We start from the raw sequence: 24,944 nt of genomic DNA on the forward strand, positions 1-24,944 counted from the left end.
CCCTGGCCCAGCCCTGCTGTTACATGCACTTGGGGAGTGAACTAGCAGATGAAAGATCTCTCTCCCTGCTTTCAAAGAAAATGAAAGTAGATAAGTATTGTTTCTAAGACGACAAAAAGTACTGACAAGGATGCGAAGAAAACTGGACGCTTCATGCAAAACGCCACAGCTGACTTGGAAGACAGTCTGGCGACAGCTCGAGTCGAGGCCATGCCACCACGCGACCCAGCTTGTCACTTCAGGGGAAACCTCAAGAGGAACGAGAACTCACAGCCACACAGACCTGTGCAGCACGGTCCCCCTCAGCCGCGCTGCTCGTGACAGCCGCAGAGTGGAACCCACGCGGCCTCCCTCAGGGACGAAGGAGCACACACAGTGGTGTCTGCGCAACTGGACTTCAATTCACCATCAAAGGAACCAAGGAGCAGCAAAAGCTGCACCGTGGGTGGACGAAGCTGCGGGACCGACGAGGGGAAGCTCAGGTCATCAGGAAAGAGGGGTGCAGCAGGTGCATTTCCATGTGACGTGTGGTTCCGTGGAGACAGCACTTAGACACATCTACATCCAAATATCGTGGCACCTACTGCTGTGCTGTACATATATAAAGAAACACAAAAATGAGGGTGCTTAGGCATGAACCCAATTCTGAAAACAAGGCGTGTTGTAAGTGATCAGACTCTGTCTGCAGGTGTGCTTTTCTTCTTAGGACTTTGCAAAGTTCGCAGCTGGTCAGGGATGTCTGACCGACCTCTTCTAGGGGAAAGAAAAAGGAGTAAGAAGATCGCCTGATGAGTCACTGCTGGCCCTGCCACAGAAACGGCAGATTTCATTGCATGCATTTCCTGTAGCACTGGCTTCTTCTTTAGAAAATAAAACCACGATATCATGAATGGTAATGAAAAATACTAAGTGAAAGAAGCCACCACAGAAGAGCACAGGGTGCCCGAGTCCACTGCCACAACGTGCCCGGAACAAGTAGATCCACCAGGACAAAAGCGGGCTCACGGCGGCTGGGTGGGGTGACTGCTCGTGGCCCCACAGGTTACTTGGGGGTGATGAGAATGCTACTTAGTAGGTTACACCGTGGGGACGATGCTGCAGCTGTAGGGCTATACTAAAAACCGCGGAGCTGAACACTTGAAGAGGATGAATCTGATGTCACATGAACTGTATCTCAATTTTCTTAGAGTAGAAAAAGGGAGAAGATGAAAAGGATATGAGCGGCACACTCTTTATAAAATGGCAAACGTGCAATAATTTCCATATAATTTTTAGAAACTATAGAAAATGTGCATGACGGTGAGAATTTTCTCAGAGAAGGGAGGGCGAGCATGAAATCAGCGAGGGCACGCAGGGCTCCAGTTTACCTGTGATACACATTTACTTTCAATTTTATCTGTGATATATATTTATTTTAAAATTTGAAGAAATAAAGCCCAACAGCTTAACAGAGCTGAGGGCAGGTAATGAGCATTATTGCTTGAGCGTACATGAGTGTTATTCTCTATAATTTTCTCTCCTCAGTGCAGGTGGGCCTCTGGGGAGATGATAAAGACGGCTCTGGGGATGCCCACAGGCCCGGGTTCAAGTCCTGGCTCTGGCTCCGGCTCCGGCTTCCTGTTAGCGCACACTCAGGGAGGCAGCAGTGATGGTCCAATTACTTGGGTCCCTGCCACCCATAAGGGACCCAGATAAGAGTTCCTGGCTCCTGGCTTCAGCTGACCCATTTGTGAACATATCTCTCCCTGCCCCCCTCTGCATATGTCCCTTTTAAATAAAAAAAAAAAAAGGGTTTAGCATCCTCAGCTTTCTCACTTTTTTTCTCTGCTTTTGTTTACATCTCAAATACATTTTTCTGCTACAAATACTCAAAGAAGCCCCCTTCGCACTCCTAACGCAGCCCATGGTAAGTCATGCATCTCAGTCCCCGACCACTGGCAAACGTGACAGTCCTGTCCTCTTTCCCTTTTTAAAAATGTTTAAGTACCTTGCAGGCTGGCATGAGTGGCCTTATTTCTGCTTACCAACATTTTCCCAGAGCTGGAAACAATAAATCTTGGTAATGAGCAAACACTTTGGGCACCTCCGCGTTCTCGGCTGCCAAAGCCGCGGCCATTTCTCACGCTAACAACGCACCCTGCTTCCAGCTGATTTGATTTTATCAGCGTCACCATGACAGGCCGGAGACAGCTGAGACAATTGCCACAGCTTTCTTCCCCTCCGCCTCTGCCTTCCTCACAACACCCCGACTCTTCCAGGAAATGATGGCTCGGAATCATCTCACGCCAAGTTCCTGAAGACAAGTGTACAGCTGCCTCTCGCTCTCCGCGGCTGCCCGTGGCCAGCACGGAGGAAAATGCTTGTTAGGAAAACGGCCTGTGGATTTCTCTTTGGGCCTCATTTCTGCTTCTGTCTCCTTGAAGAGAGGCAAAAGCACAGAGCACGGGGGACCGAGTGCCAGTCCTTGTTCATGCCAGGGTCCTGGGAGAGAGATCCATGGCCTCCCTTGAGAAGGAGCTGGGGAACCTGCTTTTGATTTATAGCAAATGCTAATTTCTGGATAAATAATGCATTCCCAGGATTTATAATTCCAAAAGTGGAAAAGGGAACAGAGAAAACCTGTCTCCCCTGCTGTGTTCAGAACCCCCAACTCCACTGCCCTCGGCAAACAGATCATCAGTGGCCTTGTCAACCCTCCAGATGGCCCAGGCGCCCACGCACACGAGCCGCAACCCTCCCCAGATGGTGCACATCGCGCACTGGGTTCAGCACCTGGAACATCCCAGGAGCACGCTGGCCGCTCCCCTCCCCCACAGTGGATGTGAATGACCACAGCAGTCGCGAGCCCCATCGTGGAGGCCAGCGGGGGTGATTCTCCTGCACGCCCGGGAGCAAGGGTTGAACGGTGCTCATGGCCAGGGCACAGGAAGCCCACAGAAGCAGGGGCCGCAGTGAGGAGGTGGAGCATCCGGGGTCCCCCAGGAGCCAATGGCTGTCCAAGCTGGGGGACACTGAACGTAGCGCTCACTCAAGATCAGTACCTGCTCATTCAGGTGCCCAGCCCTGTGCCGGATACACACAGAGACGGGCACGTGAAGGGCAGAGGGACACACAGAATTCTCCTCCCCGGCGTCTGCCTCTACGGGTGACCTTTCTCCTGCTGCTCACACAGAACTCCTGTGACTTGCCCCGGGAAGGCCTCATTAAGCAGGGATTCTTCTAGTGCCTCACAGGCAACATGGCTCCTCCGAAAAGGGCAGCTGCTAACGAGACCAGAACCCTGTGGTCACAACCTGTGCATCCCTGGGCTCACCAGGTGGCCACGGAGGGCACCCGTAAGTCCAGCACCCCGCAGGCCAGCGGGCCCCCAGCCCTGGTCTCCACCCTGCTGTGAGGCAGAGACTGGCACAGGCTCCTCGTGAAGGGCACTGTCACAGTTGGGAGACCAGCACTCTGCTCCTGGCTGACCTGCAGCAGCCCACACAACACCCCATCGGAGGAACTGGGGTTCAGCAAAGGGCAAAGGGCACAGGCATATGCTGGGACTGCCCGGGGAGCTCACAGCTCTCAGAGGCTCGGAGGGAGAAGGCACAGCAGTCCCCAAGAGCAGCAGTGCTCCCATCACCTGGGAAGGCCGCCGCACCCACACTCCCGTCACCCAGGGCACGAGCGCGGTCAGCCCCAGCCCTGTCCTTCACAACATACCAAAGGCTCCAGAGGGCCTGTCCATCCCACCTGGGAAATACGGGTCCATAACCCCCTCAGCTCACCCCGTCCAGCACTTCTGCCCCGGCCGACTGCCCCCTGCTGAGTGACCCGCCTCCCCCCACCACTGCCTGTCCCCCTGCTGAGTGACCTGCTCCCTGCTGAGTGACCCACCCCCCTCACCACTTCCTGCCTCCCCCCACCATTCCCTGCCCCCCCACTGAGTGACCTGCCCCCCCACTACTGTCGACCCCCATGAGTGACCTGCCCCCCCACTTCCTGCCCCCCGCTGAGTGACCTGCCTCCCCCCCCACATTCTCTGCTCAGCAGCCAGCATGCCTGCACTACTAGGTGAGTCCCAGGTGTTCCACTCTCCTGCTCAGAACCCACTGGGGACGCCATCATCCACGTAAATTCTTAAGTCCTTAAAAGACTGGTCAGGCCCTACCCAACCCGGCCCCTGCCCCCGTGCCCCAGTCCCTCCCTGGACACCTCACTGCTGCTGCCCCACGCTCACTCTGCCGGAGCCGCACCGCCCCTTCCCATCCTGCCAGCTCCAGCCCCCTCGAAGGCTGCTTCCTCTTCTTTGAGGACCCTGCCCCACAAGCCCATCTCCCACCTCCCCGGCCCCTCTGGAGCACACTCCACCCCATGCGTCAGCCTTGCTCGTGGGCGGCTTCTGTCTGCCAGGCCGTAGGACAGTGAGAGAAGAGGTTGTGCCTGCCCGGAGAAAGCCCCTGACCCAGCAGCCACTGCACGGACGCATCACCAGCGGGTGAGTGCGCTGCAAACCTGAGTCCAGACGCTTCTTCAGCTCAGGGCTGCCTCGCCTGACCAGGTCTAGCCACGGTCACTCCTTCCCACTGCTCAGGTTTAGATGTCCATCTGCACACTGCCCATCACCCGCACTGCCTGGGGAGACTGCCATCTGGAGGTGTCTCTCAGTTCCCAAACGTCTGAAACAGCAAAGCTGTACTTCCTGGAGCCTCAAAAGGCCCAACAGAAAGATCTGGATCCTGACCTCCTCATTACGGAGCACTGAGGACACTCAGGCTAGCAGGGGGGTGGCCGCAGGGGCACGCTGCAATTGGGGGGCTGAGACTGGCAGGAAGCCTGGGAGATCCGTGGAAACTCTGCTTCCAGTGTGGTGAGGCCAGAGACGGCTTCTCATTCGGCACGAGGCTCTGTGCACTGAACCACTCGACACTCGACAAAGTGTTTAATTCCAAAAACCTAACCCTCTTCCAAGAGCTGCAGCACAAACCACGGCTTACAATGAAGTAGAATTTACGCATTAAATCCACCTGTTTCAGAAACAGGATTTTTCTTACAAATGCATAATGATATCATGAGAGTAATATCCTCACAAGTCGAGACGTAAGACATGGCTGCCACCCAGAAAGGTGCCCTCACGTCCTTCAAAAACAGCCACCGGCACCCCTCTCAACTCCAGCCATCCCCTTCCTCATGCTCCGGTTTGGCCATTCCTAGCAATTTCGTACACACTGGAATCACAGGTACGGAGCTGTGTGTGTCTGGCTCACTTTGCTGAATGGAAGGCTTCCGTCCACAGCAAGCCCCTTTCACAAACAGGGAGTGACCCGTGGTACAGAGATGACACCGCTTGTTCACCCACGCATCAGCTAGTGAACATTTGGGTTCTTTCTGGCTTTTGGCTGCAGTAAAAAGTCTGCTGGGAACGTTCACAGACAACGCACTGGGAAGGACCAAGTCCTTGGGCCCTTGCAGCTACGTGGGAGACCTGGAAGAAGCTCCTGGCTCCTGGCTTCAGATTGGCCCAGCTCCAGCCATTTCAGCCATGTGGGGAGTGAACCAGTGGATCAAAGACTTTTCTCTCTCTCTCTCTCTCTCCTTCTCTCTGTCTGTAAATCTACCTCTCAAATAAATAAATAAAATCTTTTTAAAAATGCATTTGCAGCCGGCGCCGTGGCTCACTAGGCTAATCCTCTGTCTGCTGCGCCGGCACACCAGGTTCTAGTCCCGGTCAGGGCACTGGATTCTGTCCCGGTTGCCCCTCTTCCAGGCCAGCTCTCTGCTGTGGCCCGGGAGTGCAGTGGAGGATGGCCTAAGTGCTTGGCCCTGCACCCCATGGGAGACCAGGATAAGCACCTGGCTCCTGCCTTCGGTTCAGTGCGGTGCGCTGGCCGCAGCGTGCCGGCCACAGCAGCCATTGGAGGGTGAACCAATGGCAAAGGAAGACCTTTCTCTCTGTTTCTCTCTCTCTCACTGTCCACTCTGGCTGTCAAAAAAAAAAAAAAAAAAGACTATTCTGGGATATTTGAAAACAAACCCAAACAGAATCTCCAGACTCATTAACATTGAAATCTGAGCATTAAAAGAAACCCACAAATAGACTGACATTCTGAATGCCATTTGGACCAAAAATCAGATTAGAATTCTTGCACTAACAACAGGAGTCACTGTGCACTTACTCCCCATGTAAGATTTCTGTCCTTAATGTGTTGTACTATGAGAATTAACAGTAAAACTAGTCTTCAAACAGTACTTTATACTTTGTGTGTCTGTGTGGGTGCAAACTGTTGAAATCTTTACTCAGTATATACTAGGTTGATCTTCTGTATCTAAAGATAATTAAAAATGAATCTTAATGAAGAATGGAATGGGAGAGGGAATAGGAGATGGGATGGTTTGTGGGTGGGAGGGTGGTTATGGGGGGGGGGCCGCCATAATCCAAAAGTTGTACTTTCAAAATTTATTAACTAAAAGTTTTCAAAAAAAAAAGAATTCTTGCACCCTTCCACTGACCTGAGTGGGGGCTTTTCCGTCAGCTGGGCACAAAGTGGAGGGAAAGAATTTGCAGGCTCCTGAAGTCCCAGAGAGTGTCGATCTCCCTGGAGTGAGGAGGCCCCTCCAGGAAGCAGGAATTCTGTCAATTAATTAAAACCCAGGGATTCCACTTCATCCCCTCCTCGGCCCATTGTATTAATTGCAACAGCTGCACAATCGTTCTTGTAGGCCAATTACTCTGCAGTAATTAAGTCAGCCACCCGGCGGAAGGATGACGTGTGCGGAACTGCTCGGACTCCTCCGCTGCTGACTCTGTCTCTGTGAGCACTCCCGGAATTCTCTCCCTGGGAATGGGCCCACTTCCATCCTGCCGCATCTCGACAAGGAGAGGACGCTTCAGTCTCAAGGAGCAAGCATGAGCCAGACTGGCCATGATGTAATGGGAAACGGTGGTAAAACCTTGCGTTGTTCTCTTTTGTCTCACAAGGCTGCAAGTATACTCCGTTATAGGATGGGGAAAAAAGGCATTGCGGACAGGGAAGGCCTCCATGGGTGTCACTCAAACAGCTGTTGCTGGGGCAGTGGGTTACAGCCTCAGACTGCAGCACCGGCATGCTTTATGGGTACCAGTTCAATTCCTGGCTGCTCCACTTCCAATCCAGCTCCCTGCTAATGTGCCAGGGAAGGCAGTGGAGGATGGCCCAAGCCCATGGGCCCATGCTCCCATGTGGGAGTCCCAGAAGAAGCTCCTGGCTCCTGGCTTTGGATCAGCTCAGCTCTGGCCAATATGGCCATCTGGGGAGTGAACCAGCGGATGGAAGACCTTTCTCTCCGTCTCCACCTCTCTGTAACTCTGTCTTCCAAATAAATAAAACAATGAAATCTTAAAAAACAAACAAACAAAAACAGCTGTTGCTCTGGGTTCCAGGGCAGGGGACAGGGAATTCTCAGAGGGCTCCGGCACCTTCGTCCCCTGGTGTCTGCCCAGTGCTCGCCCCACATCCACCTCCTGTTCACAAGTGGGTCTACTGAGCCTGCTCTCCAGGAATGCAAACGATTCCAGACGAGGACGACAGCTGGACGTGAGCTGCACCAGGTCAGAGCCCCAGCCTGAACAACAGACTGCAAGGCGGCATCTGCTCCGACTGTTGTGCCAGGCCGTGCCAGCGAGGGGCTCTGCAGTCCTTGACAGCCACGGAGCCAGCCCACTTTTGCTATCATGAGCAGGTCCTCCGCACACCCACCGCTGCCACCGCAGAGCGCCCCGAGCCCGCTGGCTGACACAGCGGTGTGGGGAGGGGAGGGCTGGGTTCTGAGCCCCCCAGGTCAGGGTGTGCAGAGCTGCCTTCTTTGAAAACTGGTTGTTCTTCAAGGCAATCACTTGTCCACTCTCTGACGCAGGCCAGCCAGTGCACCCCACCTACAGCTGCTGGACGCAGATGGGAATATGTGGCCTTCGGGATGGCACAGTGCTGGAGTGGACTGAGCCACTGCCTGCCATGCTAGCATCTCACACAGACACTGGGTCAAGTCCCAGCTGCTCCACTTGCAAGACCGCTCCCTGCTAATGACCTGGGAGAACAGCACATGACCTGAGTGCTTGTACCTCTGCACCCACACGGGAGGCCTGGATGGAATGCCCGGCTCCTGGCTCCGGCTTGGTCCATTGCAGCTATCAGGGGAGTGAACCAGTGGATGAAAGCTCTTTCTTTTTTTCTCCCCTTCTATAACTGCATTTCAAGTAAATAAATACATCTTAAAAAAAAACACACACACAAGAATGAGGACTGCATTGTCTGAGCTGAGGGAGCTTCTAAGGGGAACCAAACGTCTGAAGCTGGGACTGCCCCGAACGCCACGCAGAGCAGAGAACGGCGGGAAGCCAGGGTGGAGACAGCATCCCCTGTGTGGTCTCACAGACTCGCGTACACTGGCCGGGCCTCCCAGTTCTGGGTGTAACACACTCATTCAAATAGTCAACAAGACACGGGAGGGCACCTGCTGTGTGCCATGCTCTGTTGGCAGCTCTGGGACCTGCAGTGAGCTTGTCTGGGGTTTGTACCTATCAGAAAGAAACTACTTGGCTGGCACCGCGGCTCAATAGGCTAATCCTCTGCCTGCGGCGCCGGCACCCTAGGTTCTAGTCCTGGTCGGGAGGCCGGATTCTGTCCTGGTTGCTCCTCTTCCAGTCCAGCTCTCTGCTGTGGCCCGGGAGTGCAGTGGAGGATGGCCCAAGTCCTTGGGCCCTGCACCCACATGGGAGACCAGGAGAAGCACCTGGCTCCTGGCTTCCGATCAGCGCAGTGGCCATTGGAGGGTGAACCAATGAAAAAGGAAGACCTTTCTCTCTGTCTCTCTCTCTCACTGTCCACTCTGCCTGTAGAAAGACAGACAGACAGACAGACAGACAGAAACTACTGACAGGCAGATGAGAAGTAAGTAAGTGGCCATTCAAGGGTGAGCCTGGTCGTCTGCACGACACCCCCTGCACACTGCCAGCTCCCTGCTTCCCGAACGCACGAGTGGACTGCACTTCCCGCCTCGGGGTCAGACAGAGCCGAGTGACAGCTCTGACCTACACGTCTGGTGTCTGCCGTGGGTGCAGGAGCACTTAGTGCCCAGTGTGAGGCGCAACCGCGCTCTGGCACGGCCACTGCAGCGTTCACAGCGAGGCGCTCTGGCCACCTGGGAGGCTGTGATGGTCAGCATTCCCCCAGCTGAACCCTGATGGCTGAACCCAGTGTGGCAGAAAGATAAACCTTTGTTACTGACAACCACTGAGGTTTGGGGAGGTTTATTATCACAGCACAAACTGAGACAGACAGAGATGAAGAAGAAACGTGATAAAGTGAGGGGAGAGGAATAAATCAGACAGAGTAACGAGGCCCTCTGAGGAAGAGAGGTTTGAGAGCTGAGATTCCAGGGGCGCAGGACAAGGATCAGGGTTCGGACACAGCAGGGAGCAAGGTGAACGTCCCAGAGGGTCCTAGGTTCACAACATTAAAGCACACAAGGGCACTCACGACATTCATGGGAAATAGAATAACAGGTAAGTACGTTGCAGTGCAAAACTGAAATACATGCATAGGCTTTCGTAACACATTTTCCATGAACTTCTTGAAGCACCCTGGTATATGTTCTACACACCTACACATGTGTACAAAACACGCACACATCCATGCACATAGTCACATTTCCACACACACTCACGTCCACGTTCGCATGCACACGTGTCCACACATGCACAAAATGAACCAAGGCAGTGCTTGGGCACCTGGGGAACCTGGGAAGCCACAGCCCCAGCGCTTATGGGAGTGTCCTCTTACGTCCCGCAAACACTCAACGACAGACACACCCACCAGGCTCCACGGTGTGAAACTCATGCACATGAGGGCTCTTAGAAAATGCACATTGTGAAAAAAACTTTGCATGGATTTCAACACTTTTTGCACTCAAATAATCTTATCTCGATTGACCTTTCCACAAGCTTTTCGGAGTGCCCTCGTTAACGTGGTCATCTGCTACACCTTCCAGACGGAGCCTGGCAGAACTGGTCCTCTCCACTTGACAAAACTGACATGCAAGGAACCCAAAATCTCCAAGGATACACTTTAAATGTGTCAGACCCAAGTACACTGTCCAGCCCTGACATGGCACTGATTTAACAAATAAAAGATGGCATGCCCCATTAATTTTGAATTTCAGGTGAACGAATAACTTTTTAGTATAAGTATGTCCCAAATGTTGCATGGAACATACTTAGACTAAAATAATTCTTCCTTATTCACCTGAAATTCACAACAGGGAAGGTTTCTTTCAGAGACTGGAAGCTCCTTGCAGATTTCCCTAGCCAATCACCAAGAGATAACTCAGAGGATTTCTCAGTCTCATGAAACACTCGAAAACTGGATCTCTAACTCTTCTGAACCGACAGGTCCTCGATTTGATCTCACTAAAGCTGATATAAAATCCTCACCCTGGCCCTCTCATCGTTCCTCTGTTTCTTAGAGGACTTACTTCAAAGCCTCCCTATCCTTTGTCCCCTCCCCAAGGACCACAAACCTCTCCCTCTCCTCCCTCCGTCCATGACACCAGACCCAAGCTTCAGATACCCTGGCTGTCGCACCACAGACAGAAGCAATCCTTCCCTCTCCCTCTCTTGTTTGACCCCCAGCGCAAAGCCACAGGAACCCCTGCCAAATTTGTGGTCTTGGGCCCCCACGGTCTCAAGCTTCATTCTTTTATAATTTTATTTATTTGAAAGGCAGGGAAACAGGGAGAGAGAGAGGGAGAGGGAGAGGGAGAGAGACAGAGACAGAGACAGAGACAGAGAGAGAGATCTGCCATCTATGGTTCACTCCCTAAGTGCCTGCAACACCTAGGGCTGGGCCAGGCCAAAGCCAGGAGTCTGGAAATCAATGAGTCTCCCACGTACATGGCAGGCTCAACCAGCTGAGCCATCACCTGCTCCGCCCCAGGGTGTGCACCAGCAGGGATCTAGAATTCAGAGTGGACCCAGGATTTGAACCTAGGAACTCTAATGTGGGTTACAGGCACCGTACCTGCTGAGCCAAACCCCTGCCTGTGGAGCACCGGATTCTTGAGCAACTCACTGGAAAAGTACAATTGTTCATTCACCCAAGTGATCTACGACGACACCGGGCCAGCTGCATGCTCTGCCCTGGGGGAGCTCCTCAAAGTCCCCCACGCTGTCACCCTAACAGAAACACTTCTAAATAAAGCATAAGTGGGGAAGCCTGGATAACACAGCCTTGATGGGTTGAACCTTGTCAGCTAAAAAGATGCTGTGAACCCGCCTCTGGGCCTGCGAGAGTGACCGCACTTGGAAATGGCTCACTATAGACTGAATCAAGTTAAAACAAGACAATAGGGGCCAGCGCCATGGCTCACTTGGTTAATCCTCTGCCTGCGGTGCCAGCATCCCATATGGGCACCAGGTTCTAGTCCCGGTCAGGGCGCCAGATTCTGTCCCAGTTGCTCCTTTTCCAGAACAGCTCTCTGCTGTGGCCCGGGAGGGCAGTGGAGGATGGCCCAAGTGCTTGGGCCCTGCACCCCATGGGAGACCAGGAGAAGCACCTGGCTCCTGGCTTCGGATCAGCACAGTACTGGCTGTAGCGGCCATTTTGGGGGGTGAACCAACAAAAGGAAGACCTTTCTCTCTCTCTCTCTCACTGTCTGTAACTCAACCTGTCAAATAAACAAAAAATAACAGAACCAATGTCCCTTTAAAAGGGGGAGATGTGGGCGTGGGCAACTCACACATGGAGAACAGCACGGAGGATGAAGGCAGAGGGCAAGCTGAAGCATCTGCCAGCCAACGAACCACCGAGTGTGGCAGCAAGGCCCCCACAGCTAGGACAGAGGTCCGCAGCAGACTTCCCCTGGGCTCAGGAGGGGCCGCCCTGCTGACCCTTGACCTCAGGCCTCCAGACCAGGGGGCCCCATGCTCTTGTTGCTGCAGCCGTTTCGCCCAGGCAGCCCCAGGAAACTAAGGCAGTGTTGAGGACATCTCTGTCAACGTCCCATCTGTCAGTCCTTCAGTCCCTCAGTCCCAGGGAAAGTGAACATAGCAAAGCACTTCCACCCTGCTCAAAGCCCACAAGCACATTCTACTCAGTGGCGAGCTTGCATGGTGTGGACGTTCCTGCTACTGCCTGGTGAACCGGAAGCCTCACCACAATGCCAGAAGTAAAACGAGACTTCAGGTTTCCTGCCTGGAGAAGATCTGCCCACTCACGCAGTGTTGGGAATGCCCCATCTGCAGAGGGAAGCCAAGGAGGCCTCGAAGGCCCTGGCCATCACTGCCACTACCACCCACAGACCACAGCAAGCACCGGAGGCGTGGATGGCGGGCAGAGCCTGAAATGTGTGGTTCATGCTGGGGACTGTTCGTTTCCTGGGGCCAGGGGCTGTGCCCTGAGCTCTCACGGCCATGAGGTCCACTCCGAGAGAGGCCACTCCTGGAAATCCTCATGTGTCCAGGGTTCTCTCCCCAGTCCTAGCCACCATGGCCAGACATCGTAGGAGCTGGTAACTGCACCCCGAGCTTACCTTCAACAGGTGCAGGGGGCTTTTCCCCAGGATAAGCCACAGCAACTCGGCACGATCTTCAGGCCAGAGATCTGACTTACCAGCCACTACAGCAGTCTACACACGGCTGGAACCTCTGGGGAAGATCCCATAGACACCATTAGCCGGTTGCTAAGGTTTCCTTAATGAGCAAGGACTAGCGCCCCTGTGGAGCTCAAGTTTCTCTAAGTGAGGCTCAGCCCCGGTGTAACCTGGCCTCAGCAGCTGGAATCCAGGGGTGTCGACTCCACCAGGACTCCAGGTCCTTCAGCACTGGCCCAGCCTCGCTGGTCTCTAAACCACAGACTCACAAGGTGCTGCACACTCATTGCGATGCCTTAGGATGCACCTGCAGCCATTTCTCCGCTGGAGAGTCACATGTGGTCTCCAGGGAGAACTGACGAGCACATGGACGACAGAGATGCTTCCAGCAGGAAGGGACATTCGCTTAACTGACCCGCAAGAGAGGGGAGAAGGAAAGTGCGCTGGAGTGCCGCGCTCCTGCTGGTTTGCTCCCCGCAGCACAGCTGACTGCACTCCCACAGCGCAGCTCCTGACCCTGCTTCACAGGAAAACCCCTCGTCTTCACTGCGGGGCACTCCCACGTAGATCAGCCCATCTTGTCTTGTTCTTCTGATCATGCCCAGAGCCTGTCTACACACCAGCGGAACTGCTATCTTCTCTGACTGCCTTTAGCTTAAAATACGCATGCTCCAAGGGTCATGTGACCCACCCTAGCCTATGAGGGGGGTTACTGGGGTCAGTTCTGGACTGGCCACTTCACTACCAGTGGGGGAATTTCAGAGTGGAGAGGAGGGTCTTGGGTGATGGCTGCTTTGCCTAAACTCACGACAGCGAGCAGGGTCTCTGCCAACTCGTGATGAAGCGTGGCTAAGAAACAAATGTGTCTCCTGCCCACCTTCATGCCTGCCTTCAGCAGGTGCCTGCCAGCCACCTGGCTGCTCAACCCCGACCCCTGGCTAGCTGCAGAGCGGGAAGTCCTCCTCCACACAGCAACACAGAGCTTCATTATTGAATGGCAGCTTTCCAGAGAAAGTCAAATCCCTAAGCTGAGCAGTAGGAACTACAGAAACAATTACAGGGTAAGAAAGTGACTAAAGGTCCCTTTAGGTAAAGAGAAGGAAAGAGAAAGTCTGAATAATCAGTGAAGAAAAGAAAAAGGCATGGGTGCAAAAAGCAAGGACAGTCCACGGGCAGTGGCCGGAGCACCGCCAACCGAGGGCTCTGCTGGGAGAGCCTGCGTCTGTTCCCACCCAACTCCCCTGTCAGCGGCCCAGGACTTTCCTCGGCTCCCTGGAATAAAGGATGGAGACTTCAGTACCGAGAGTTGGAATGCAGACAGTAAAGTCCCCACACCTTGTCCAGACAGGACCAAGAGGCCTCCACGGGACTATTCCTCAGACGTGCAGCCCATGCCCAGCACATGCTACTAAGAGACATGCCAGGTCCCCACGGCAAGCTAAAGCTGCAGAACCTCCTTCAGTCAAAGAATGAGAGTGTGATCTCCAACTTGCACAGCACAGCCACAGCAAGACAGGGAGTGGCTTCCTACCTAGTACTTCAGACAGGCTGGTCAACAGCAGAGTGGGCCAGGAAGGGACATGCTCCAGGCTCCTTGCAGGGGAGCAGACACAGGGCAGCCCAGGCCAGGGACCAGCCCAGGGGACCCCCAACACATGAAGCTTTGGAATCAAGGTAACCGACAGTCCAGAGGGGGTGCATTTCATCAGCCCTATTGGAGACTCCCAAGGCTGCCTCAGCGTGGGGTTAAGACACAGGGGCATTTTTCCAACAACTAAGTCCAATTAAGCTCCTGGAAAAGAGCCAACACCTCATCAGCTGCGCTGCCCCCTGCCTGGAGCAAGTCTGCACTCACACACAGCAGTCCTGCAAGGCCCATGGGAAGACACTGCAGGAGAAGTGGAAAGCTTGGCCTCTTCCCAGAGGGGATTCTGAGCAGGTGCAATGCACGCCTCTGGCCTGAGATAAAAGGACCCACCCAGGAATGAGGGCAAAAGGGCAGAGCAGAGCCAACGGGACAGAGAACAGGAGGAGGTCAGCTGAGGTCCCCATGCAGCTGAACAGCCAGGCTCACCCCTGGACGGTCCAGAGTGTGAGCCACAGCATTCTCTCGGATCCCTTGGATGGTCTGCTTTAGGTTTCCAAAGCTTGTAAAAAAAAAAAAAAAAAAGGCAAATTGATATACTAACATGGCAGCATTAAAGCCCACCATGAGGTAGCAAGGCAGTATTTTACAACACACGAGTGGCATTATTTTACTTGCCTCATAATTCCAACCGTGGTGACTTATACTGGCATCGAACCACATTTCAGCTGATCGATGGGGACAGACATGGAGAGCAATAAATCTGCACCGTGTTCAACCTCCTTTCTTGAAGTCTCACTTTCTTCCCTGCACAGCCTAACACTTCCAGGAAATGGGCCCAAATGCCAGCATGGACGCTCCTGAGAGGCTAACTTCCTTCATGCACAGCCCTGCACTTTCCCAACCCCATTCCAGCTCATCTTAAAAATCCAGCAGGCTAGGTCCTGATCTTCTTCTGTTTCAGAAACTGGAGCTGAGCCGCTAGGACCCACCATGGTTCAATCAAGCAAGGAACTCACGGAGTTGAACATAGAGCCATTGCTGGGGACACGATGTTGTGCTGGGTCACAACTGAAATCCACTGCCATGAACGCAACATGGTGAACGCCCCTCAGCCACGCCGCACATCAGCTGTTCAGAGACATCCCTTACCCTTTACTTTCTGGTAAAGATCATGACACGTTCATCAGTGCCCACCAAAGGGACGCTCCTGCCCTGCCAGCCCCACCCCGATCAAGCTTGGGGGGCCCAGGACATGCACGGTGCGGTGGGGATGGCCTCTCCACTCTGCCCAGCAGGGAGCCAGCACCAGGACAGATGAGCAAACCCAGACGTTTCTGCCTCACCCTTGCACTAGAAAGCCGGGTCTGTCTCAGCCCTGCCCACCTTGCTCAGGACCCCATGGTGGTCAGGAGGCTCAGCACTGCCCCTCCAGCTCCAGCCGCCTTTAGGTGTCCCAGCCCCAGTGCCACTGTGTGCAGAGACACGATGAGAGGCTGCTTGGAGAGACTGTGGGGACATGGCAGCACTCGGCACCCAGGAACAGGGCACTGCAGGGTCTGAGCAAAGTCTCCCCAGCACCCAAGACTGCCCTGGGCTGCCAGCCACTGGATGCGTGTGGTCAGCTGTCCAAAGGGCATGATGCAGTGGCTGGAGGAGCCGGCAGCAGCCTGCTAAAGGAGAAGTTGGTGGCAGTCCCATCAGGGATGGAGGAGGGCCGAGATGCCCCTGCTGATGTCATGGAAGCAGCAGTCACACCAATGCTCGGAACCCCACTCTGCTCCCCGTCCTGGGAGACACGGAGGGAGGCAGGCAGGGTGCCCCAGACACCCAAAGAGACCCACAGCCCTTTCACTCCAAATGATTACCCATCTTCCTCGATCGGATTTTTCCATATCCCGTATCATCCCGAAAAGCCAACTGATGAACCTGGCATCATCCGCACTCTGCCAGCTGCTTGGCAGACGCCTGCCCCCTCAAGTGTTACCCACAGGAACACACTGACCCGCTCATGCCTGCCCACTAAAGCAGGGCTGTGCTCAATCCCCGCTCATCCCAGCTGGGCTCAGGGGAACACGCAGAGGAAACCCCTCAGTGGCTGGTGTGCAGGAAGAAGCTCACGCCACTTTCTGCCAGGCTGCACGGCTGATTCAAACAAGCAAACACCTCCTGAGGCACCGAGCCAGCAGGTCCCGAGACCTGGCTACTGGTCCGAGCTCCGTGAGACCCGCACGGGCCGGCAGCCAATCACAGCACGGTGTCCCAGGGCACTGAGCGTGTCCAGTGCACGGCCTGCTGCAGGCGACACCATGAAGGCCAGGGCCAGGGCTGCCAACTCTTAGAGGAGTCATGTGAGGCCCACACACCAACACGTCAGCACGTGCCGCGGACACGAGGGTACACAGCAAGGCCTTGCTTAGTCGTGGCTTGGAGGGGAGACAGTGGCTCCTCCAGCGCAGGCTTGGACCCACTTAGACTCAGCTCACTGGGCTTTACCTTTACTGTGAAAGGCTTTGTATTAGTAACGAATGGCTGCGTAGCCAACCACCCCAGAAGCTGCTGGATCCAAACAGTAAACATCATTATCTCAAGGCTCCTATGGATCCAACACGTGGGGCAGCGTCGCTGCATGGTTCGGACCCAGGGCCTCTCGGGAGAGCAGTGCGGATGTTTGGGCTGCAGCTGTCCGAAGGCCCAACTGGGGCTGGAGGGTGGAACCACGCAGGCTGCGGTCAGGAGGCGTGGCCTCGCCACAGAGCTGCCCGGGCATCCGCACGCACGGCAGCTGGCTTCCCCCGGGGTGACCAGTGCGAGACAGCAGGAGGACAGCGCAAACCTTCTGTGACCTCGCTTCTGAAGCCACACGACACCACTTCCTCCACACAGCACCCAAGTCCTGCGCCTGCAAGGGGGAGGGAGCCAAGCTCTACTTCCCTGTAAATTTCATTTATTTATTTGAGAGAGACAGGGAGCTCCCGTCTGTTGGTCCCTTCCCCAAATGCCCACAACAGCCAGGGCCGGAGCCAGGAGTCAGAAATGAAATCCAGGTCTCCCATGTGAGCCATCATTGCTGTGTCCCCCAGGGTCTGATTGACAGGAAGCTGGAGTCAGGAGCCAGAGACAGAATCAAACTCGGGAAATGCGAAGTGGGATGCAGGTGCTATAACCTCTGGGCGGCAGGCCTGCCCCTAAGCTCCACCTCTTGAAGGAAAAGCATCATGAGTCTGAATACAACTGTAAAACCGCAACACCATGCTGAGCCAACGTCACCCACAGTTGAGCCCAGAACCCTGAGGCCACGAATTCCCCCTTTCGAAAATCCGCCCTCTCCTCACCAGCCTGGAAATGAGAATAACAGAACCCACACTGTGAGAATTTAACCAGACAATGAAAGTAAAATCCTTAACACAGAGTCTGGCATGTGCTTTAGCTACGATCAAGACGGAAAGAGGGCATGTAGCATTCTCTTCCCAGCTCACCTCTGTGCAGCCCCCACCCCACAACAAAACCTCCCAGGTGGGACCCATGTCACTCAGCAGCAGATAATCCCTGTTCAAAATGGGTGACTGCCAGATCTGGCAGCATCCTACACACAGCACCGTGAGACGAGGTCCCCAGTGCCCCCCGACACCCTGACTGCAGCATGAGACACACATTCAGACTCACGCACGCTTGCAGGGGCACTCTGCCTTCCAGAGGCTCCTGCATAAATCCAGGGGAACATCGCTGGCCCACCTCCATCTGGAGTCACTCAAACTGACCGCCTCTCCCCTGGAGCCAAGGCAAGTCAGGAGACAGTGACCGTGATGCTGCAGGAGCCCGGTTCCCACCTCAGGGCTGACATTCACACTGCCAGTGCAGACTCGCGGAGAACCACAGCCGCCTGGCCTTGGACAAGTCACCTTGCTCAGCCAGCAGGAAAGGCACTGCATGCCTGGTTCATCACGTCCTGTCACTCCAGCATCTGAACTGTCCCACTGACATCTAGATTGGCTTCTAGAAATCTCACGCAGGAGACCCGGAGACCATCAAAGGGACAGGCACACGTGTGGACGGTGCTGCTGCCTGCAGGTGCGCTGCCTCAGAAGGGGGCCTCTCAGAACTGACTGCAGCTTAGCAAGTAACACTGACGGGTGCAAGACGTCAGCTCCGTCTGACTTCTAACACTAGGGTCCTCTTAGCCTCGACCGTCTTCCACGAAGGACAGCCGTGTGGTCCCTCCGCTTCTCCACTGATTCAGTCAGGTCTGTGTGTGTAACAAAGCACCCAAAAGACAGCGGCCTCGACTGTGGTCAGCTGTCCAGTAGCCGCCATCAGAGCAGCGCCGAGCAGCCCGAGCTGCATGCTGGGTAAGTGGGTGCGATCGGGGACCTCCTCTTGAGCTGATTTGTTATGCAGCAAAGCCCGGAACACAGGTTCTGACTCACACCTCTTCCGCGTCTTACCGCTCAGCACGGTGGCAGAGCAGGGATGCTAATGGCCTGCCTGTCCACCCCTCACTTTGATTTCCCATTAAGCATGTTCCATTCAGAGTTCTGGAAGACACTGTCTGTCAAGTCAAGAAAGTTTCTTTCTATTTCTACTTTGCTAAGAGACTTTGCATAAATTAAGAGCTAAAATAGAAGCTGTTTTCATTGCTGGAGCATCACACAGCCCTTTCCTGGCAAACAAGACTTCTGTGAACAGAGCACTGTGAGGACGTGCACATTAGCTTAGAAAGGATGAGCGAGACCAAGACGTGGGAAACACTTAAATAACAGAGAGCATACGATCAAACATGAGGGTCAGAGGTACAGACTCAAGTTCGAGACAAGTTCAGAGGAGAATGCGAGGTTGGCCATTTTTAAGAAACAGAAGACAGGAAACAGCATTAGGTGAGAGCATGGCAAGAGAGGAAGACGAGGGGGAAGGGTTGCCACAGCAGAACACACCTGCCGAGAGCCACCCCACAACCTCGCCTCCCGAGATGACATCCCCACCACCTTGATGCCTGTCTCTGCTCCCTGCCCAGGGGAAGAGTGGGTGAGAGGTAAGCCACCTGTGGTCCTAGCCTTGGAGAGCATCCTGAGAGATCGTCCAGGGTCGCCATGGAAACCTCAAGGATGGCATAGCAACAAGCAGTTTCCAGATGACGCAGCACAGGCCAGAAGCAGCCAGGGTCCCCGTGATGACGCGGACACAGCTCAGGAACTCCTTCCGAGCCCCATCAGATTGTGGGAAAGCACTGAGACACAGGGCTATTTGTTACACCAGCTAACATCAATTACCTTGACCAATACGAAGGGTCACAGCCGTTCAGCTCCAGGCATTCAGTAACACCACAGTGAGCTCCTTCAGGACAGCCGCGCTGTGCTATACCCATCAGCCTAGAATTCTGGCCTTGTGGTTTCCATCTCCAAAGACAGCCATCTTTTTTCTTTTTTCTTTTTTGGTGCTAAGGCAGAAACAGCCTTACAGCTTTGCCTGTACAGAGTGGTGCCTGCTATAATGAACCAACACCCACCAACTGCTGAACAGCGAGGCCCCGAGAACAGGCTGGCGAGTATTTCAAAAAGGTAAAAGGTGACAGAGGAAGAGTTTCTCTCCCCAGTAGGCTGGAGCCTCTGCAGCTGCAGGGATGGGAGGCCAGGTTCCCTGCAGCCTCAGGACAAACTGAAGACGGCAAGAGTGTGGCAGGAGGAAGACAGACCACACGTGTCCTGCAGACCACACGCTGCTCCAGACCACACACTGCTCCAGACCACACGTGTCCCCCAGACCACACGTGTCCCCCAGACCACACGTGTCCTCCAGACCACACACTACTCCAGACCACACTGCTCCAGACCACACATGTCCTCCAGACCACATGTGTCCTGCAGACCACACACTGCTCCAGACCACACATGTCCTGCAGACCACATGTGTCCTCCAGACCACACACTGCTCCAGACCACATGTGTCCTGAGGACCACACACTGCTCCACACCACACATGTCCTACAGACCACACGCTGCTCCAGACCACACGCATCCTCCAGACCACACGTGTCCTGCAGACCACACGTGTCCCCCAGACCACACACTGCTCCAGACCACATGTGTCCTGAGGACCACACACTGCTCCACACCACACATGTCCTGCAGACCACACATGTCCTACAGACCACACGCTGCTCCAGACCACACGCATCCTCCAGACCACACGTGTCCTGCAGACCACACGTGTCCCCCAGACCATACGCATCCTCCAGACCACACGTGTCCTGCAGACCACACGTGTCCCCCAGGCCACACACTGCTCCAGACCACATGTGTCCTCCAGACCACATGCTGCTCCAGACCACACGTGTCCTGCAGACCACACGCTGCTCCAGACCACACGTGTCCTGCAGACCACACGCTACTCCAGACCACACGTGTCCTCCAGACCACACACTGCTCCAGACCACACGTGTCCTCCAGACCACACACTGCTCCAGACCACATGTGTCCTCCAGACCACACACTGCTCCAGACCACACGTGTCCTCCAGACCACACACTACTCCAGACCACACGTGTCCTCCAGACCACACGCATCCTCCAGACTACACACTTCCTCCAGACCACACGTGTCCTCCAGACCACACACTGCTCCAGACCACACGTGTCCTGCAGACCACGCGCATCCTCCAGACTACACACATCCTCCAGACCACACGCTGCTCCAGACCACACGTGTCCTCCAGACCACACACTACTCCAGACCACATGTGTCCTCCAGACCACACGCTGCTCCAGACCACACGTGTCCTGCAGACCACACGCTGCTCCAGACCACACATGTCCTCCAGACCACACACTACTCCAGACCACACGTGTCCTGCAGACCACACACTGCTCCAGACCACATGTGTCCTCCAGACCACATGCTGCTCCAGACCACACGTGTCCTGCAGACCACACGTGTCCTGCAGACCACACACTGCTCCAGACCACATGTGTCCTCCAGACCACACACTGCTCCAGACCACAAGCTGCTCCAGACCATACGTGTCCCCAGACCACACGTGTCCCCCAGACCACACTCTGCTCCAGACCACATACATCCTCTGCACCTGTCCCCTTGCCGTTCAATCCTCTGAACTTCGGTGAGGAGGGTAGCTCAAGCCCAGCACCTGTCCACAATGGCTTCACCACACAGGGAGGTAGCAATCACATCTAGTGAAGAAACTAAGTCAATCAAAAATAATTGGGACTGCCAGCAACAATGCCCGTGGTCTCCTGATGTGGGAAACAGAACGGTGCCACGACTGTGGGCATGGAAGCCTCACACTGAGAAGGACACATTACTCATGGCAATAGTCTCGGGGCAGGCAGGTGGATGAGGAACTGCCTTGGGCCCTGACAGCAACTTTCAAAGTCTCTAAAAATAAAACCAAAACACACTGAGAGTCTTGTACCTTTAGACCCTGGATTTTCCACCTCTTAGGCAGAAACGTGTACAACTAACCTCCCTATTCTAATAGTCTCAGAAGCATGTTTCTGAGCTGCACAACCCCGACTCACCCCAGGTCACATGGCCAGCAATCAGCAAGGCGAGGTGGAGACCCCAGGCAGTCTTCGCTCCCAATCAACACAACCTAACACAATCTTCCATGGCACAGGACTTAGAGGACCTAGCATAACCTAGATATGCAAGGGTTACTTCCGGGCATAATTCTCTGAGCCCCTATCCCACCCACACTGTGCGTAACATAGAGGGAGGAAGGGAAGGAGGGACAGAAAGACAGAGAAAGGCATTATTCTCTTAGTCCAGGCAATTCTAGCCTCTTGCCAAAGCTTAAAGTGCATGACAAGAGATTCTGTAGTTGAAAGCTGGTAGGAAAAGAAAGAAAAGCCAGCAAGGGTAAGGAGAGCTGTAATTGAATCTCAGACTTGAAGACGGGAGAAATAGAGCTGGAGGTAATTCCATTAACAGTGAGTGCAATGAGTCAAGAAGCCAACCCTAGCCGAGTCATGTCTCCACTGTCACACCAAGCTATCTGGTCACATGGCCATTAACACTGCAAACCCGAATCCAGCACTCCTCCAGAGAAGGCACCAGAGCTGCTAACAGTGCACGGAGCTGCAGGGACCTGAAGGAGCTCGAGGTGAGATCTCAGGCCCAGCATTTGGCAAAGAAAAAACCAGTAAAACAATTCAATGTGCTGCATATACCACCAAGTATCAAGTGTAGAGTGTGGCGGAAGAGTTAAGAGGGTGAATTAGATCTAAGAAACAGCCTCATAGGGTCACAAAGCAGAGAAAGGAACTCTGTCCCAGCTAATACTTCCAGGGGCAGTCATGATGTGTGGGTCACACAGCAAACTCAGCGGTTAATACTGCTGGCAGGACTGGAGGACAAGTGGGGCTTGGCCCGGGAGAAAGGGCAGGAGGAAGCCACACGCAGCTGTGGTGCCACTGACCCTTCTGCTTTGAAGAGGCAAGAACACGCACACAGACTTAAACAGAGCCTCAACCAGCCAGGGCGCGGAAGCGGCGGATAATCAGATTGATCATCTGGTTAAATGGAAATCAAAGAGGAGCCTTTGGTTTGTCCCCTGAAGGATGCCTAGGACGCTACCTTCAGAGTGGGCGAGTGACAGAGAACCCCATAAGGTTTCAGAGCCACAACCTGCAGGTCCCTGAAGCAGTAGGAGGTCTTCCGTTCTAAGCAACAGACGCTGAGCAGCCTGAGTAGAATCTGTGGAAACCTCAGGAGGGTCCTGGTTCACCGTTTTAAAACAAAGCCTGGGGAAAAGCTGGCAGCTCTGGGACCCTGGGGGTGTGGCAGATCTGCAGCCCCGCTGCTCTCACAAAGGAGCCTGTCCCCACCGCCTTGTCCCGGCACCACCAATCTAGACTGGAGTCCAGGGACAGGCACCTGCCTGGCTGACCGTCGGTCCCAGCCTCCCGCCTGGGTCAGGCCGCTTTGTTTCACAGCCGCACCTGTGATGCTCATGATCAACGGAAGATCCCCGAAGGAAATCAAGGAGTCGCAGAGAGACAGGTGCCACCTGAGCCCATCATCACCATCAGAGGTGAGGAAGCGGAGGGAGGCTTGGGGAGACTGGGTGACAGGAACCACACTCCGGAGACAGGAGGAACAGGCACAGGGGGCTGGCTACAGCTTGCCAAGCCTACTGTACACTTTTTATAAAGAACTAGAAACGGAAAGACGTGATAGATGTTTAGGGAGAAGGGAAGGCTGACTGCTCTGACTGGATCATTACATACTGTATACTTGAAGCAAATTATCACACTCTGACCCACACACCTATATATACTGAATCATTATATTCAATTAAAATGGTTTTTAAACAAATTAGAAAACCAGATGTGGGTGCTGGCCATCATGGCTGACAGTGCAGGTAGAGGGGAGGCTGCACACCGGTGGCCAACACGGGGGTGGGGCTGGGGAGGAGAGCTTGGGTGCTGCTCCGCTCAGAGCCGTCTCAGGGGACTGGACGCCGGCGACCAAGCCTGTGTTCAGTAATCCTCCTCCCTCCCCCACCACAGCCTGCTGGTAACTGACCAGTGCCACCCCGGGACTCACTGGCTGGCAAAGGCTCCATCAGGTTTCCTTCTGCTAACTGTGCATGGAAGGCACAGGTGCCGGCTGGAGAAATGAGTCGATATTACGGTAGAACCCTAGCCGGGGCTCTCAGGAACCCCTTCCTCTGAGGTCTCTGGAGATACCCTCGGTGTTGACTACTCTGAGGCCCTCCTGAGCACACTAATGTCCTCCCCGCGAAGTCCCCATGGTCTTGATGGGTTTCTGGTCTTAGTGCTCCCCAACCAGCCCAGATCTCAGCTGACAAGATCGACAGCAATGACCAGACGCTTCTCTTGGCAAAAAACAACAGCCAATTAACACGAACAAAGTGCTTTTATCTACACTTTAAAAGGAAACAAATTAAAAATTCCAACGGCCAGACAAGTCTTATGTGTTTGCACTTTACCCCAAGACCTCAAAAGCTGATCAATATTAACCGATTCTGCCTCAGAGTAGAAAAAGAAAAAAGTCTGGTCCTTGAGCGGCGGATGGACTTTCTTGAGAAGAGTCAAGCATCTTCATGAAAGGACTCCAGAATTCTCTCGTAAACAAGGCCGTGGGTTGAGCGAGGCGGAACGCCCACCATGAATCAGAATAATTGCATTAGCCGGCTGTCTGTGTAACTGAGTTTTCTCCCAATAAATTTTTAACTTATGAGAAGACCAGTTTTGAGTTGGAATCCTCTCAGGGTCCACTCAGACAACGGTAAGTGAAGGGAAATAGCCTGTACACTGGACGGGGGATACTCATACTCAGGCTGAGTCAGAGCTCAGTAAGAACTGAGATGCGCTGCTGCTGAAGACGAGAGTCATCGCCTGCTCGGGCTGGAGAGAGCCTGGTTCTCCTGGAGCTGCCATTAAACCGACTGCAGCACCCCTGCTGAACCCTGGGAGTGCCCGGCGTCTGCCCCCACACCACACTGCAGGGAAGAGGTGGCCGTCCACTGACAGTCACCCATCTGCCAGGAGAGGAAGGCTCAGCCTCACAACAGCTGGTGCACATCGGATCCCCCACACAGCTACCTTCCCAAGGCTCTGCTACCAGGAGACACTCCAGCTGCCGGTCGGGCCTGAGCATCAAGAGACCCGTGACTGCCGTCTTCAAAAGGCAGCCCGGAAGCAGTCTGGTGGTTCCTACAACAGTGAACCGCAGAATCGCCGTAAAACCCAGCCAGTCTTCGCCCAGGTACCTGCCCT

The 24,944-nt window shown here is 54.4% G+C and overlaps 1 protein-coding gene across 3 annotated transcripts in view; it reads right to left on the reverse strand.

The window, feature by feature from the left end:
• The window catches only part of LOC103345010 (transmembrane protein 132B), a 364,359-nt gene that overhangs the window by 114,388 nt on the left and 225,027 nt on the right, over window positions 1–24,944 (reverse strand). Inside the window, exon 1 of one of the 3 annotated variants that reach the window (XM_089323495.1) lies at window positions 2,025–2,130. The exons of the other annotated variants lie outside the window; for them this stretch is intronic. The gene's annotated coding sequence lies outside the window, so the exon portion shown is untranslated. Of the gene's footprint in view, window positions 1–2,024; window positions 2,131–24,944 lie in introns of those variants that run through there. 3 annotated transcript variants of the gene reach the window in all.

This window comes from Oryctolagus cuniculus, chromosome 21, assembly GCF_051225735.1.
Source record: "Oryctolagus cuniculus isolate XC-2025 breed Fujian yellow rabbit chromosome 21, ASM5122573v1, whole genome shotgun sequence".
Classification (NCBI taxonomy): Eukaryota; Metazoa; Chordata; class Mammalia; order Lagomorpha; family Leporidae; genus Oryctolagus; species Oryctolagus cuniculus.